At 46.7% G+C, this 16,964-nt stretch overlaps 1 long non-coding RNA gene across 1 annotated transcript in view; it reads left to right on the plus strand.

Moving 5' to 3' along the window:
• Positions 1-16,743, plus strand: part of LOC137322505 (uncharacterized) — a 39,343-nt gene extending 22,600 nt beyond the window's left edge. The window contains exon 3 of the long non-coding RNA XR_010963141.1: positions 15,626-16,743. This is a non-coding gene — a long non-coding RNA (uncharacterized lncRNA). The remainder of the gene's footprint in view (positions 1-15,625) is intronic.
• The last annotated feature ends 221 nt before the right edge of the window (positions 16,744-16,964 follow it).

Below are 16,964 nucleotides of genomic sequence, written 5' to 3' on the forward strand. Positions count from 1 at the left end.
AATATTTCAACTTTGAAAATATGCACCTTTTGCTTCTGTCATGCAATATCTGCAAAATCCATTTAATTAGGTTTCTAAATTTATAATGATATATGTTCGGAGGTAGAATTACAAAAATATGCAAAGCTGCGGATTTAAAAAATAAAATCATCATATGCTTCAAATTTAAATTTCAAAAAGTCATCTTTACTTTGCAGAGATGTTGCAGTTTTCAATGAGTTAATACATGAGAGGATTCAATGCTTTTTTCAACTGAGAAGCCTACAGAAAGCACAAAGATAATCACAGGGAAACAAATTTTATTTAAAATTCTGATCCTGCAGGCGAATAGCCCGACTGTCTATGAAGTATGGACTTCTTTGTATTTTGTGTTCAAATTTGAGGGGATTAATTGGGCCAAATGATTGAAGTGCAGTCTTTCAGAATTCTATCATTACTTAGAAACTTAGAGAATCATAGAATCATAGAAAGGTTACAGCACGGAAGGAGGCCATTCAGCCCATCGAGTTCACGCCGGCTCTATGCAAGTGCAATCCAGCTAGTCCCACTCCCCCACCCTATCCCCGTAGCCCTGAAAATTTTTTCCTTTCAAGTACTTATACTTTTGAAGGCCATGATTGAATCTACCTCCACCACCCCCTCGGGCAGTGCATTCCAGATACTAACACTCACGGTGTAAAAACGTTTTTCCTTATATGGAGCTAGATCACAGATCAGCCATGATCTTATCAAATGGCGGAGCAGGCACGAGGGGCTGAATGGCCTACTCCTGTTCCTATGTTCCTTATGTCACCTTTGGTTCTTTTGCCAATCATCTTAAATCTATGTCCTCTGGTCCTTGACCTTTCCGCCAATGGGAACAGTTTCTCTCTATCCACTCTGTCTAGACCCTTCATGATTTAGATTACCTCTATCAAATCTCCTCGCAACCGTCTCTGTTCCAAGGAGAATAACCCCAGCTTCTCCAGTCTATCCACGTAACTAAAGTCCCTCATGCCTGGAATCATTCAAGTAAATCTCTTCTGCACCCTCTCTAAGGCCTTCACATCTTTCCTAAAGTGCAGTGCCCAGAACTGGACACTATACTCCAGTTGTAGCCGAACCATTGTTTTATAAAGGTTTATCATAACTTCCATACTTTTGTACTCTATGCCTCTGTTTATAAAGCCCAGGATCCCGTATGCTTTTTTAACCACTATCTCAACCTGCACTGCCACCTTTAACAATTTGTGCACATTTAGCCCCAGACCTCTCTGTTCCTGTACCCCTTTTAGAGTTGTGCCCTCTAGTTTATATTGCCTCTCCTCGTTCTTCCTACCAAAATGTATCACTTCGCATTTTTCTGCGTTAAATTTCATCTGCCACGTGTCCGCCCATGCCACTAGCCTGTCTATATCCTCTTGCAGTCTATCACTATCCTCCTCACTGTTTACTACCCTTCCAAGTTTTGTGTCATCTGCAAATTTTGAAATTGTGCCATGTACACCCAAGTCCAAGTTATTAATATATATCAAGAAAAGCAGTGGTCCCAGCACTGACCCCTGGGGAGCACCACTGTACACCACCCTACAGTCCGATAAACAACCGTTCATCACTACTCTCTGTTTCCTGTCCCTTAGCCAGTACTGTATCCATGTTGCTACTGCCCCCTTTATTCCATGGGCCGCAATCTTGATGATAAGCCTACCATGTGGCACTTTATCAAACGCCTTTTGAAAGTCCATATACACCACATCAACTGCATTGCCCTCATCTACCCTCTCTGTTACCTCATTAAAAAACTCTTTCAGGTTAGATAAACACGATTTGCCTTTAACAAATCCGTGCTAGCTTTCCCTAATTAATCCACCCTCGTCCAAGTGACTGTTAATTCTGTCCCGGATTATTGTTTCTAAAAGTTTCCCCACCACTGAGGTTAAACTGACTGGCCTATAGTTGCTGGGTTTATCCTTACACCCTTTTTTGAATGAGGGTGTAACATTTGCAATTCTCCAGTCCTTTGGCACCACCCCCATATCTACAGATGTTTGGAAGATTATGGCCAGTACCTCTGCAATTTCCACCCTTACTTCCCTCAGCAACCTAGGATGCATCCCATCCGGACCGGGTGATTTATCTACTTGAAGTACAGCTAGCCTTTCAAGTACCTCTTTTTTTTAATCAATTTTTAGCCCATCCAGTATCTCAACTATATCTTCCTTTACTGAGACTCTGGCAGCATCTTCTTCCTTGGATGCAAAGTATTCATTTAGTACCTCGGCCATCCTCTCTGCCTCCATGAGTGGATCTCCTTTATGGTCCCTAATCGGCCCCACCCCTCCTCTTACTGTTTACACATCTGTAGAAGACTTTTGGATTCCCTTTTATGTTGACCGCCAGTCTATTCTCATACTCTCTCTTTGCCCCTTTTATTTCCTTTCTCACTTCCCTTCTGAACTTTCTATATTCTGCTTGGTTCTCACTTGTGTTAACAATCTGACATCTGTCATACGCCCCTTTTTTCCGGGCTGAAATTTTAATTTAGTGTACTTCAAGTTAGACATTGTTTCAGCTTTAGCACCGTAGAAAGGAATGGTTTTACTCCAGGTTGGTGATGTTGTAAATCTTCCCCACATCCTGCTACCCCACCCCTCCTATATCAACATTATTAAGAAGATCGCAATTGTACTTTTTAAGGGGATGCGGAACAGTCCAATCAGAAAAAGGCAAGCTCGCCCTGCTTAATGCTATGGTCTCCAGTGTTCCTATCGAAATATATGGCAAACTTTCTATCGGTGCTTGTTAAGAGCAACTGGGAGCTGGCAGTTTTCCAGTACAACGCTTAAAAGCTGTAAGTTAAAAAAATAATGAATGGACATATTCTAAGCATGAACTGAGTCCAGGACAACCAATTAAAAAAATGGCGATGTAATCAAACCAAAAGTACAAGTACAGAAGATCCTCAATCACTTACCATTTGCTCTTCATCCAATGTTTACTGATAAGAGACATAACCAGGGTAGGGTATAAGCCATGGCTCTGTGTGGGGTATGGAAAATTAATATATTCAAAATGGAGCTCTCGCAACACAAATGCAAAACTTTTTCATTATGTTTTTACTGGACACTGCACTTGTGACGCTTTGGGCCCGATAATAACGCAGAGGTCGAATCTGAGGGGGGGAGGGGGGTTTGGTGGGGGAGCGTGAAAGCGGGCACGAAACCAGGAAGATGTTTGGGCATGTGGGAGTGTCTGATTTCAACATGGATACCTCATTATCATTTTACTTCCAGGTTTGACTTCTCCAATGCACATCAGCGGGCGTGATGCGAACCCGCATGACGCAATCTCAACTCGACTAGTTAAAGGGCCAATTCAAAGATGGAACTTGGAGGAGTTGGGAGCATTTGTAAAGACACTGAAAAGTTCGAACATGGAGTCAGGACATTCAAAGGCTGCGCCCCGTTTCAAGGACGCCTCACTTGATGTACTGCTGGATGCAGGAAGGTGGTAATCTTCCCCAGCAACGGCAAGAAGAAACCTGCTGCTGTCACCAAGAAGGCGTGGTTAGAGGCGGCTGAGGAGGTCAGCAGCATGAGTATAGGGCCCCGTACCTGGATCCAGTGCAGGAAGCTGTTTAATGACCTAACCAGGTCAGGAAAGGTGAACACAGTTGCAGATTCACCCTGCACTACCCTCCCCCCCACCCCACTCTGCCTTGTCAAGCGTACTCCTTCACATCATTCCTCACAGCCACTTACGTTTCAAAAGCACCCATCATTCACTTTCTATGCACTTCCTCACATCCCCATTTATCCATGCACCAATCCCACACACCCCAATCCTAATGCAATCTGATGCCATGTTAGCCAGCTCACCCAAATGTAAACACATGTCCTCGAATGCATGCCAGTGGCAATCGTAATGCATCTGCCTGATAGTCACCCTCACCGTGCACTGCATCCATCGGGTGAACACATGCTTTACAGACAGTCATAGGTCTGTCGTTCCCCCTTGCAGGAGAAACAAGCACAAAATACAAGGGAGAGGGAGAGGACCGGAGGTGGCCCGCCACAGATAGTGCAGCTGACATCTGCAGAGGAAGAGGCCATGGAGATGAGTGGCATATCTGCATCCCTGACCATCGGAGATGGAGAGACTGGGACTTTGCAGCTGCCTGGTGACAGAATTAAATATCTCCGAGCTAGATCTCATACAAGACTCAGTCATGTTGACTTGATTTCAGCACCGAGTGAAATATGATCATCTTAAATATGCTGAGTAGCAACATTTTTACATTGCAATTACTAATTCATATCCGTCTCTTCTCTCCTCCAGGGCATCAGGTGAAGAACAGCAGCCAGTGGACCTACTGGACGATGATTCCTCAGAGGAGCCGATTCCTTCCGAGGACGCATTGTCACAGGACAACATACTTACCAGGCACCAGCACTTACCAGATACGAGCACTTCGGTGGGTCCTCTTAGACAGTTAGTTGGGTTTTCACCTGGTGAGTCACAGTTCACAAGTAAGCATGAGCAGACACTGGTGGTAGGGACAGCTGTGGAGAGACCGCGTCGGAGGCCGCACTCCTCTCCAATCTGCTCAGCTGGATACAGATGCTGAACCCTGGGGGCCATTGATGAGAAGGATAATCATAGAGGGACGGCAGCAAATTTGCGAGGTACTGGCAGATGTGCCACATACACTGTCCAAAATAGCAGAGAGTATGGAGAAGTCCAGCTCAAGCATTTGTGGATTGATGTCGCAGGCCATTGCGAGAATATCTTCCATGGATAGAATGATCTCCTCTGTGGAACTTCAATCACGGCAATCTAATCAGTCCACGCAGGCCCTGGCCACGGCTGTGCAGACTATGGGTGCTAACATGTCTGCCGCCTTAAACAGGATGACAGATACCTTAGCCGTGACCTTACAAAGCGTCTCTGATCTGCACCAAGTTGCTCTCCCGCAGAGAGGTAGGAGTTGTGGAAAACTATAAAGACCACACTAATGTGGAAAACTATAAAGACCACATTAATGTAGAAATACGTGAACAGTCACTTGATGAACAGTCACTTGACCATAAAAGAGAAAAGCATGATGGGTATTTGACCAATGTTAACTCCTTGACTCCCATACATAGGGTAGTTACAATTTCATACACACTCACAGAAAGACACAATTGTCCTTGGTACGTTGATAATTAAGTTGGCTGTCCAGGTGCTTGGTACTGTCTGGCCTCCCCCCCTCCCCCCATGTAGATAAGGGTATTGCTGGCTTATAATATAATGAGAATACAGCTTCTTGAGAGGCCATGTAGCCTTGATTCTGACTTCAGCTCTGTGATGAACCAGCTCAGAATTTAGGGAGTTAGTGTTCTCTCATGCCTGTAAAGCCTACGTGCCAAAACAGGAATGAGCTATGGATGTCAGAGGGTGGGTCCCTATTTTTTTGATTGACGAACCACTTGACCACTGAGAGTGTACATGTACGCCCATATTCAATGATAGACAGACATTACTGAATTAAGTGTATAAAAGATAACCGTTTCTTTGTTTGAATTGAAGGCGTAGTCTCAACCGTTGCTTGAGCTACCTTCCAACTTGTACAAGTTTCTTAATAAATTCTTACTTGTCTGAAAATAAGTGTTTGGAGTTAATGCATTGTGTATAGTAGGTAATTAAGTTTTCGACAGAGTGATGAGCCGCTGGAGAGGGATGATGGTAAAAAGGGACATGGAAGTGGGAACTCCACTCAAAGCGCTCCCATGTTTAACCCGTTGTCCCCTCCCCCCCACCCCAAGCAGTGCCCGACATGCTGCTTCCTCATCCGATGGCCGAGTCTACCCCTGCACAGGTGCAGGTGGCACAGTCTTTGGGGGGTCCTCACAGGCTCCAGCACCCAGAGGTCATCGGCCAAGAGCATCTCAACAGTCAGAGCAGGGATCTGAGCAGGCTGTGTCCACCTCTGCTGAAGCCACAGGGTTGCACCACAGAGAAGCGGTAGGCAAAGGAAGAGAAAAACTTTGTAATTCACTAATGGTATTCTCACGGGTATTTGTGAAAATGTTATTAAGTTTCCTTTTTCTATCAACTGACATAAAATTTATTAATTTGCACCACTTTCCTGTGTTGCCCAATCTTGTGAGCTGAGTGGCAACTCGCGTATTCAGTTGCTTGGTGATGAATGTAAAGGCATGTATTCACCGGGACCAATTGGTGCATGTGCAATGAGTAGATGGTTGGTTACAGGCCTGCTTTGTGTCAGTCGGGGTGAGGGGGGGAGGGCCGGGGGATATGATAGTTACTTTGATCCACTGAGTGGCTAATTGAACCTTCGAGCTATTAGGGAATCCCTGGTATCCCGAGCAGCAAAGTTACCGGCTCATCTGGCATTGGGTGTCCCATTTTCATCCTCCTCCTCTTCCTCCTCCTCCTTGTCCTGCTGCTCTTCATTGGAATCCTCATCATAGAATCATAGAAGTTTACAACATGGAAACAGGCCCTTCGGCCCAACATGTCCATGTCGCCCAGTTTATACCACTAAGCTAATCCCAATTGCCTGCACTTGGCCCATATCCCTCTATACCCATCTTACCCATGTAACTGTCCAAATGCTTTTTAAAAGACAAAATTGTACCCGCCTCTACTACTGCCTCTGGCAGCTCGTTCCAGACACTCACCACCCTTTGAGTGAAAAAATTGCCCCTCTGGACCCTTTTGTATCTCTCCCCTCTCACCTTAAATCTATGCCCCCTCGTTATAGACTCCCCTACCTTTGGGAAAAGATTTTGACTATCTACCTTATCTATGCCCCTCATTATTTTATAGACTTCTATAAGATCACCCCTTAACCTCCTACTCTCCAGGGAAAAAAGTCTCAGTCTATCCAACCTCTCCCTATAAGTCAAACCATCAAGTCCCAGTAGCATCCTAGTAAATCTTTTCTGCACTCTATCTGGTTTAATAATATCCTTTCTATAGTAGGGTGACCAGAACTGTACACGGTGTTCCAAGTGTGGCCTTACTAATGTCTTGTACAACTTCAACAAGACATCCCAACTCCTGTATTCAGTGTTCTGACCAATGAAACCAAGCATGCCGAATGCCTTCTTCACCACCCTATCCACCTGTGACTCCACTTTCAAGGAGCTATGAACCTGTACTCCTAGATCTCTTTGTTTTATAATTCTCCCCAACGCCCTACCATTAACGGAGTAGGTCCTGGTCCGATTCGATCTACCAAAATGCATCACCTCACATTTATCTAAATTAAACTCCATCTGCCATTCATCGGCCCACTGGCCCAATTTATCAAGATCCCGTTGCAATCCTAGATAACCTTCTTCACTGCCCACAATGCCACCAATCTTGGTGTCATCTGCAAACTTACTAACAATGCCTCCTAAATTCTCATCCAAATCATTAATATAAATAACAAATAACAGCGGACCCAGCACCGATCCCTGAGGCACACCGCTGGTCACAGGCCTCCAGTCTGAAAAACAACCCTCGACAACCACCCTCTGTCTTCTGTCGTCAAGCCAATTTTGTATCCAATTGGCTACCTCACCTTGGATCCTGTGAGATTTAACCTTATGTAACAACCTACCATGCGGTACCTTGTCAAAGGCTTTGCTAAAGTCCATGTAGACCATGTCTACTGCACAGCCCTCATCTATCTTCTTGGTTACCCCTTCAAAAAACTCAATCAAATTCGTGAGACATGATTTTCCTCTCACAAAACCATGCTGACTGTTCCTAATCAGTCCCTGCCTCTCCAAATGCCTGAAGATCCTGTCTCTCAGAATACCCTCTAACAACTTACCCACTGCAGATGTCAGGCTCACCGGTCTGTAGTTCCCAGGCTTTTCCCTGCTGCCCTTCTTAAACAAAGGCACAACATTTGCTACCCTCCAATCTTCAGGCACCTCACCTGTAGCTGTCGATGATTCAAATATCTCTGCTAGGGGACCCGCAATTTCCTCCCTAACCTCCCATAACGTCCTGGGATACATTTCATCAGGTCCCGGAGATTTATCTACCTTGATGCGCGTTAAGACTTCCAGCACCTCCCTCTCTGTAATATGTACACTCCTCAAGACATCACTATTTATTTCCCCAAGTTCCCTAACATCCATACCTTTCTCAACCGTAAATACCGATGTGAAATATTCATTCAGGATCTCACCCATCTCTTGTGGTTCCGCACATAGATGACCTTGTTGATCCTTAAGAGGCCCTACTCTCTCCTTAGTTACTCTTCTGCCCTTTATGTACTTGTAGAAGCTCTTTGGATTCTCCTTTGCCTTATCTGCCAAAGCAATCTCATGTCCCCTTTTTGCCCTCCTGATTTCTCTCTTAACTCTACTCCGGCAATCTCTATACTCCTCAAGGGATCCACTTGATCCCAGCTGTCTATGCATGTCATATGCCTCCTTCTTCTTTTTGACTAGGGCCTCAATCTCCCGAGTCATCCAAGGTTCCCTACTTCTACCAGCCTTGCCCTTCACTTTATAAGGAATGTGCTTACCCTGAACCCTGGTTAGCACACTTTTGAAAGCCTCCCACTTACCAGACGTTCCTTTGCCTGCCAACAGACTCTCCCAATCAACTTCTGAAAGTTCCTGTCTAATACCATCAAAATTGGCCTTTCCCCAATTTAGAATTTTAACTTTTGGGCCAGACCTATCATTCTCCATCGCTATCTTAAAACTAATGGAATTATGATCACTGGTCCCAAAGTGATCCCTCACTAACACTTCTGTCACCTGCCCTTCCTTATTTCCCAAGAGGAGGTCAAGTTTTGCCCCCTCTCTAGTCGGGCCATCCACATACTGAATGAGAAATTCCTCCTGAATACACTGAACAAATTTCTCTCCATCCAAGCCCCTAATGCTATGGCTGTCCCAGTCAATGTTGGGAAAGTTAAAGTCCCCCACTATTACCACCCTATTTTTCTTGCAGCTGTCTGTAATCTCCTTACATATTTGCTCCTCAATTTCCCGTTGACTATTTGGTGGTCTGTAGTACAATCCTATCAAAGTGATCTCTTCCTTCTTATTTTTCAGTTCTACCCATATAGACTCAGTAGTCGAACCCTCGGATATATCCCCTCTCACTACTGCCGTGATGTTCTCCCTAATCAAGAACGCAACTCCCCCTCCTCTCTTACCTCCTGCTCTATCTTTCCTATAGCATCTGTACCCTGGAACATTGAGCTGCCAGTCCTGCCCCTCCCTTAGCCATGTTTCAGTAATAGCTATAACATCCCAGTCCCATGTACCCATCCATGCCCTGAGTTCATCTGCCTTGCCCATCAGACTTCTTGCATTGAAATAAATGCAGTTTAATCTAGACTTCCCTTGGTCTTTGCCCTGCTTTCTCAGAACACCTGTCCGGTCATGTTTTGTACACTCTCCCTTACTGCCTTTTGTTTCTGTCACCACTTTACTTCCCACTGACTTCCTGCATCGGTTCCCATCCCCCTGCCACATTAGTTTAAACCCTCCCCAACAGCACTAGAAAACACTCCCCCTAGGACATTGGTTCCAGTCCTGCCCAGATGCAGACCGTCCAATTTGTACTGGTCCCACCTCCCCCAGAACTGGTTCCAATGGCCCAGGAATTTGAATCCCTCCCTCTTGCACCATCTCTCAAGCCACGTATTCATCCTAGCTATCCTGTCATTCCTACTCTGACTAGCCCGTGGCACTGGTAGCAATCCTGAGATTACTACCTTTGAGGTCCTACTCTTTAGTTTAACTCCTAACTCCCTAAATTCAGCTTGTAGGACCTCATCCCGTATTTTACCTATATCGTTGGTGCCTATATGCACCACGACAATTGGCTGTTCACCCTCCCCCTCCAGAATGTCCTGCAGCCGCTCCGAGACATTCCTGACCCTTGCACCAGGGAGGCAACATACCATCCTGGAGTCTCGGTTGCGTCCGCAGAAATGCCTGTCTATTCCCCTTACAATCGAGTCCCCTATCACTATAGCTCTGCCACTCTTTCCTGCCCTCCTGTGCAGCAGAGCCAGCCACGGTGCCATGAATCTGGCCGCTGTCACCTTCCCCTGGTGAGCCATCTCCCCCAACAGTATCCAAAACGGTATACCTGTTTTGGAGGGAGATGACCGCAGGGGACCCCTGCACTGCCTTCCTACTCTTCCTCTGTCTGTTGGTCACCCATTCACTATCTCCCTCAGTAATTTTTATCTGTGGTGTGACCAACTCACTGAACGTGCTATCCACGACTTCCTCAGCATCGCGGATGCCCCAAAGTGAGTCCATCCGCAGCTCCAGAGCCGTCAAGCGGTCAAGCAGTAGCTGCAGCTGGACACACTTCCCGCAGGTGAAGGAACCAGGGACACAGGAAGGATCCCTGAATTCCCACATCCCACAAGAGGATCATGACACGGGTCTAGGATCTCCTGCCATGACTTAACCCTTAAGTTAGCTTAACAACAACTACAATGCTCCTCCACACCAGTTCTTCTGCTACCCACTGTTCAGTGGAGGTGACTGAGCCGACTTCTCCCAGAATGCCTCTCTGTCTCCTCTGCTGGATCAGATGATGAGTGATGAGCACCTTGTTTCTCCTCCATCTCTAATCCTCGCTGCTGCGCATTTTTACTCAGAACACAGCATACAATGATCATCCGGGAGACCCTCACTGGCGAGTAATGAAGGGCATCTCCAGACCTGCCCAGGCACCGAAAGCGCATCTTGAGCATGCTGATGGCTTGCTTGATGACACATTTGGTTGTCATATGGCTGTCATTAGGGTTCATTGGTGGGGTTCCTCAAAGGAATCATCAGCCAATCCTAGTGCCCAATCTTTCTAGCTATTATCACCGTAGGGGGATTTGCCAGCCCTGACAAATGATCCATCCATCACCTGCCATATGCATTTATGTGCAGCCATCTGGGAGACCCTCAATATGCCGCCAGTGGGGCCCTGGAAGGGACCAGAGACAAAAAGATTGAGGGCAGTGGTGACTGTCACAGCCTATAGTAATGCGTGGCCACCAGGTCCAGCATGGAGCAGCTCTTCTTCTCGGAGGCTGCAGATGTCTGTGACCATCTGACGTGACAATCTCAGCCTCCGGAAGCACTGCACCTCCGAGAGGTCAAGGAAGCTGAACCTCTGTCTGTATGCCCTGTTAGAGTGGGTAGTGCCTCCTGCGAATTTGGCCCCTCTGTTGCTCTCCTTTTGGATGTCCACCCCTCTGTTGTTCACCTCTCAGTTGCTCCCCTTTCGGTTGTCCACCTCTTTTTTTATTATTCGTTCATGGGATGTGGGCGTCGCTGGTGAGGCCAGCATTTATTGCCCATCCCTAATTGCCCTTGAGAAGGTGGTGGTGAGCCTCCTTCTTGAACCGCTGCAGTCTGTGTGGTGAAGGTTCTCCCACAGTGCTGTTAGGAAGGGAGTTCCATGATTTTGACTCAGCGATGATGAAGGAACGGCGATATATTTCCAAGTCGAGATGGTGTGTGACTTGAAGGGGAACGTACAGGTGGTGTTCTTCCCATGTGCCTGCTGCCCTTGTCCTTCTAAGTGGTAGAGGTCGCGGGTTTGGGAGGTGCTGTTGAAGAAGCCTTGGCGAGTTGCTGCAGTGCATCCTGTGGATGGTACACACTGCAGTCACAGTGCGCCGGTGGGGAAGGGAGTGAACGTTTAGGGTGGTGGATGGGGTGCCAATCAAGTGGGTTGCTTTGTCCTGGATGGTGTCGAGCTTCTTGAGTGTTGTTGGAGCTGCACTCATCCAGGCAAGTGGAGAGTATTCCATCACACTCCTGATTTGTGCCTTGTAGATGGTGGAAAGGCTTTTGGGAGTCAGGAGGTGAGTCACTCGCCGCAGAATACCCAGCCTCTGACCTGCTCTTTTTTAGCCACAGTATTTATATTGATGGTCCAGTTAAGTTTCTGGTCAATGGCGATCCCCAGGATGTTGATTGTGGGGATTCGGTGATGGTAATGCCGTTGAATGTCAAGGGGAGGTGGTTAGACTCTCTCTTGTCGGAGATGGTCATTGCCTGGCACTCGTCTGGCGCGAATGTTACTTGCCACTTATGAGCCCAAGCCTGGATGTTGTCCGGGTTTTCTGCATGTGGGCACGGACTGCTTCATTATCTGAGGGGTTGCGAATGGAACTGAACACTGTGTAATCATCAGAGAACATCTCCATTTCTGACCTTATGATGGATGGAAGGTCATTGATGAAGCAGCTGAAGATGGTTGGGCCTAGGACACTGCCCTGAGGAATTCCTGCATCAATGTCCTGGGACTGAGATGATTGGCCTCCAACAACCACTACCATCTTCCTTTGTGCTAGGTATGACTCCAGCCACTGGAGAGTTTTCCCCCTGATTCCCATTGACTTCAATTTTACTAGGGCTCCTTGGTGCCACACTCGGTCAAATGCTGCCTTGATGTCAAGGGCAGTCACTCTCACCTCACCTCTGGAATTCAGCTATTTTGTCCATGTTTGGACCAAGGCTGTAATGAGGTCTGGAGCTGAGTGGTCCTGGCGGAACCCAAACTGAGCATCGGTGAGCAGGTTATTGGTGAGTAAGTGCCGCTTGATAGCATTGTCGACAATACCTTCCATCACTTTGCTGATGATTGAGAGTAGGCTGATGGGGCGGTAATTGGCCGGATTGGATTTGTCCTGCTTTTTATGGACAGGACATACCTGGGCAATTTTACAAATTGTCAGGTAGATACCAGCGTTGCAGCTATACTGGAACAGTTTGGCTAGAGGTGCGGCTAGTTCTGGAGCACAAGACTTCAGCACTACAGCTGGGATGTTGTCGGGGCCCACAGCCTTTGCTGTATCCAGTGCACTCAGCCGTTTCTTGATATCACATGGAGTGAATCGAATTGGCTGAAGACTGGCTTCTGTGATGGTGGGGATATTGGGAGGAGGCCGAGATGGATCATCCACTCGGCTCCTCTGGCTGAAGATGGTTGCAAACGCTTCAGCCTTGTCTTTTGCACTCACGAGTTGGACTCCGCCATCATAGAGGATGGGGATGTTTCCAGAGCCTCCTCCTCCTGTTAGTTGTTTAATTGTCCAACACCGTTCACGACTGGATGTGGCAGGACTGCAGAGCTTTGATCTGATCCATTGCTTAGCTCTGTCTATAGCATGTTGCTTCCGCTGTTTAGCATGCATGTCGTCCTGAGTTGTCGCTTCACCAGGTTGGCACCTCATTTTTAGGTACGCCTGGTGCTGCTCCTGGCATACTCTTCTACACTCCTCATTGAACCATGGTTGATCCCCTGGCTTGTTGGTAATGGTAGAGTGAGGAATATGCCGGGCCATGAGGTTACAGATTGTGCTGGAATACAATTCTGCTGCTGCTGATGGCCCACAGCGCCTCATGGATGCCCAGTTTTGAGCTGCTAGATCTATTCTGAATCTATCCCATTTAGTATGGTGGTGGTGCCACACAACACGTTGGATGGTGTCCTCAGTGCGAAGACGGGACGATCATCTCCACGAGGACTGTTCAGTGGTCACTCCTACCAATACTGTCATGGACAGATGCATCTGCGACAGGTAGATTGATGAGGACAAAGGCAAGTAGGTTTTTCCCTTGTGTTAGTTCGCTCACCACCTGCCACAGGCCTAGTCTGGCAGCTATGTCCTTCAGGACTCGGCCAGCTCGGTCAGTAGAGGTGCTACCGAGCCACTCTTGGTGATGGACATTGAAGTCCCCCAACCAGAGTACATTCTGTGCCTTTGCTACCCTCAGTGCTTCCTCCAAGTGGTGCTCAACATGGAGGAGGACTGATTCATCAGCTGAGGGAGGACGGTAGGTGGTAATCAGCAGGAGGTTTCCTTGCCCATGTTTGACCTGATGCCATGAGATTTCATGGCGTCCGGAGTCAATGTTGAGGACTCCCAGGGCCACTCCCTCCTGTTGTGATGGAAGAGTCTGGGGCGTTGGCTGAAAGGTATGATTCTGTGAGTATGGCTATGTCAGGCTTTTGCTTGACTTGTCTGTGGGACAGTTCTCCCAATTTTGGCACAAATCCTCAGATATTCGTGAGGAGGACTTTGCAGGATCGACTGGACTTGGTTTGCCTTTGTCGTGTCCGGTGCCTAGTGGTCCGATGCCGGGTTGTCCATCCGGTTTTATTCTTATTTTGACTTTCTTTAGCGAGATTTTACAACTGAGTGGCTTGCTAGGCCATTTCAGAGGGCAATTCAGAATCAACCACATTGCTGTAGGTCTGGAGTCACATATTGGCCAGACCGGGTAAGGATGGCAGGTTTCATTCCCTAAAGGGCATTCGTGAACCAGATGGGTTTTTATGACAATCCGGTAGTTTCATGGCCACCATTACTGATACTAGTTTTTTTAATTCCAGATTTTATTTAATTGAATTTAAATTCCCCAGCTGCCGTGGCGGGATTTGAACTCATGACTCCAGATTATTCGTCCAGGCCTCTGGATTACTGGTCCAGTAACATAACGACTATGCTACCGTACCCTATATGTCCACATCTCCGTTGTCCACCTGCAGCTCCCACCACAGCCGACCTTGCTGCTGTAGATGGCAATTGACTTCCTCGTCCAAAGTTCAATCTAAAGCAGCCAAGGCACTACCCATTCTGATGTTCTGTGTGTGAACACCTCCAAACTGTACAAATACGTCTCTCACAACAAGTACTCTCACCAAACCATTTCCCACAAGAAAGCAACTGTGAGCACTGAGCCTTTATTGATTTCGAGACACCTGACCTTTAACCATCCCCATGATGTGCCACTGAAATTCGCCTCCGTTTTACTACCGAGTTTCCCGAGCCCCGGGAAACCTGTGCAGGAGACGGTAATTTCAAATCACTGCCAAAATCTCAGGAAAGGACCCTCATTAATATATTATAATCACTGACCTGCCTCTCCAGAGCAGTTCACTCGCCCACACTCAATTCCGCCTCAGTTAAATGGTGGGCGCATTCACGGTGGGTTGGGGTCGGGTTTCAGATCTTTGCAATTTTAACCTACCCCCCGCCCCCGCCATTGTCCCACCCGTTGTAGGGGGGTTAAAATTTGCCCCTTGGAATGGAAAATTCAATCCCTTTGCTGTATAAATTGCAAGACTGTGACTTAGAAATTCTTTCTTCATCAAACAATAGCAAAGTAAGTGAGCCTTATCAGTCCATTAAGTAAAGCTGCAACTAATAAATCCTTTTTCCTAAAAATAGCAACAGTAGTAATAGTAATAGTAGTTTTAGTAGTAATATGTTAGATCCTTCCTGCTGGATGATCTTACCAGGAACAAAGATGGAAGATTATGTGGCATTTTCCTCTTATATTGCATCCTTACACACACACGCTCAAATAAATTTACATAAGTAAATAGTGTGTGAGGATTAGCCTGGCCTATCTATTGTGTGCAACTTGCTAGTTTTTCACTACGATATCCCACTGTCAATAGGGGCTCTCTGTACTATTAGGTACTGCTGTGATCAATTTGTCTCACCAGCACTAATTCCTCTAAATGATTTAGAACCATTAGGTTTAAGCTATGTTGTGTCATATGTGTCAGTGTTTCTACAGACTTATGTGGTACGTTTAACACTGATATTGAAAATAACTGTGCAAAGTTCCTTAATATCTTACAGTGTGACTGGGGCCGATTCTGACCTTTGGGCGATCAACTGACAAAACATGGCATGAAGAGGCGGTCGTGATTTTGAGGTCCCAGCCTCATTCACTTCGGAACTGCAAGCTGCAGAGAGCCAAGCGGGAATCCCGATGCTGCTCGCCGGATTAAGGCTGGCCAATATCGTGCAACCAGGCTACCAGCAAGTGCAGGGCAGGGAGGGGAGGCATTGCAATCACGGAGGGTGGGAATCCCGGAGTGGCAACGACCCAGATTATTTACATGGAGCCTGGAGGAGTGCTTCTGCTCTTCCAGGCCCCACAAAAATCATTTCAAACTCACCTTTGCTGGGCCTCTTCAGCTCTATCACCCGTGGAACTGATCAGAACGTCCTGCCTAAAATGGCAATCATTGGTCCATGGACCCCAATTTACATATTAAAAGGGTCCTACCACCTGAAATAGGCAGACGTTTGGCACCTTGTGGTTGACCCTTTTCAAAATGTTGCCAGCTGCGTTGTCAGGGTTACAGGGCTGTCGACCTCATTTTGAGTCCATTACCGCAGCGTTAACGCTGTGCGGAACAAGTTAAAATTGACCCCATTAACCTTGAAACGCTAAAGGGCTACTGTATAAATGAGTGGAATGTCCAAGTTGAAAATATGTCAGCCTAAAAATTCCGTGGCACGATTGCACCACAGAAGTGCGGGAAGGGTGGATGTTCTCCCTGTCACTTTGAACTCACTGAGACTCTGTCCCAAATCCGAGGAACAGGGTAATGTAAATAATAGGAGCAGGTGCCCGTGCCTGTAGCATCGCAAAAGGTGCACCCGCCCTGCAGAGCCAACATAATCTCGGAGTGGCAGCCTGCTGTTGGGGCCCATTTGTATCCCAGAATCTAAGGGAAACTGAGAGGGGAGCCACATAGTAGTAACTGATGAAAGGGAAGGTGATTAACACGTTAGGATAAAGAATGGAGGAAGTAGTTGGGGTAGATCTTGACTTTGTGCAACAGTGGAAAACGGGTGATAGCGAGTCGGCAGTCTGTTTTACTTCTCTCCCGATTTTTATTTACATTGAAGTCAATGGAAATAAAATACTGAGCTCGCACGGTAACAATGGGCTGAGATGGACTACTTCGGTGCTTAAATTTATGTGTTTCTATATACAGTTTGGGAGAAATTGTCAAGCAAATAAAACACTCAAAAATGTAAATGTTTGGGAAAAATTCTGCAGGTGACATTGAGCGATCAGAGAAGCTGAGCTTTGTTTTCAGCACTTTTAACTTTGAAAACCGGGTCCTGAAACAACATAGCTAAAACCTAATGGTTCTAAATCATTTAGAACAACAAAATTGAA

This window comes from Heptranchias perlo, chromosome 6 (genome assembly GCF_035084215.1).
Source record: "Heptranchias perlo isolate sHepPer1 chromosome 6, sHepPer1.hap1, whole genome shotgun sequence".
NCBI classification, from domain to species: Eukaryota; Metazoa; Chordata; class Chondrichthyes; order Hexanchiformes; family Hexanchidae; genus Heptranchias; species Heptranchias perlo.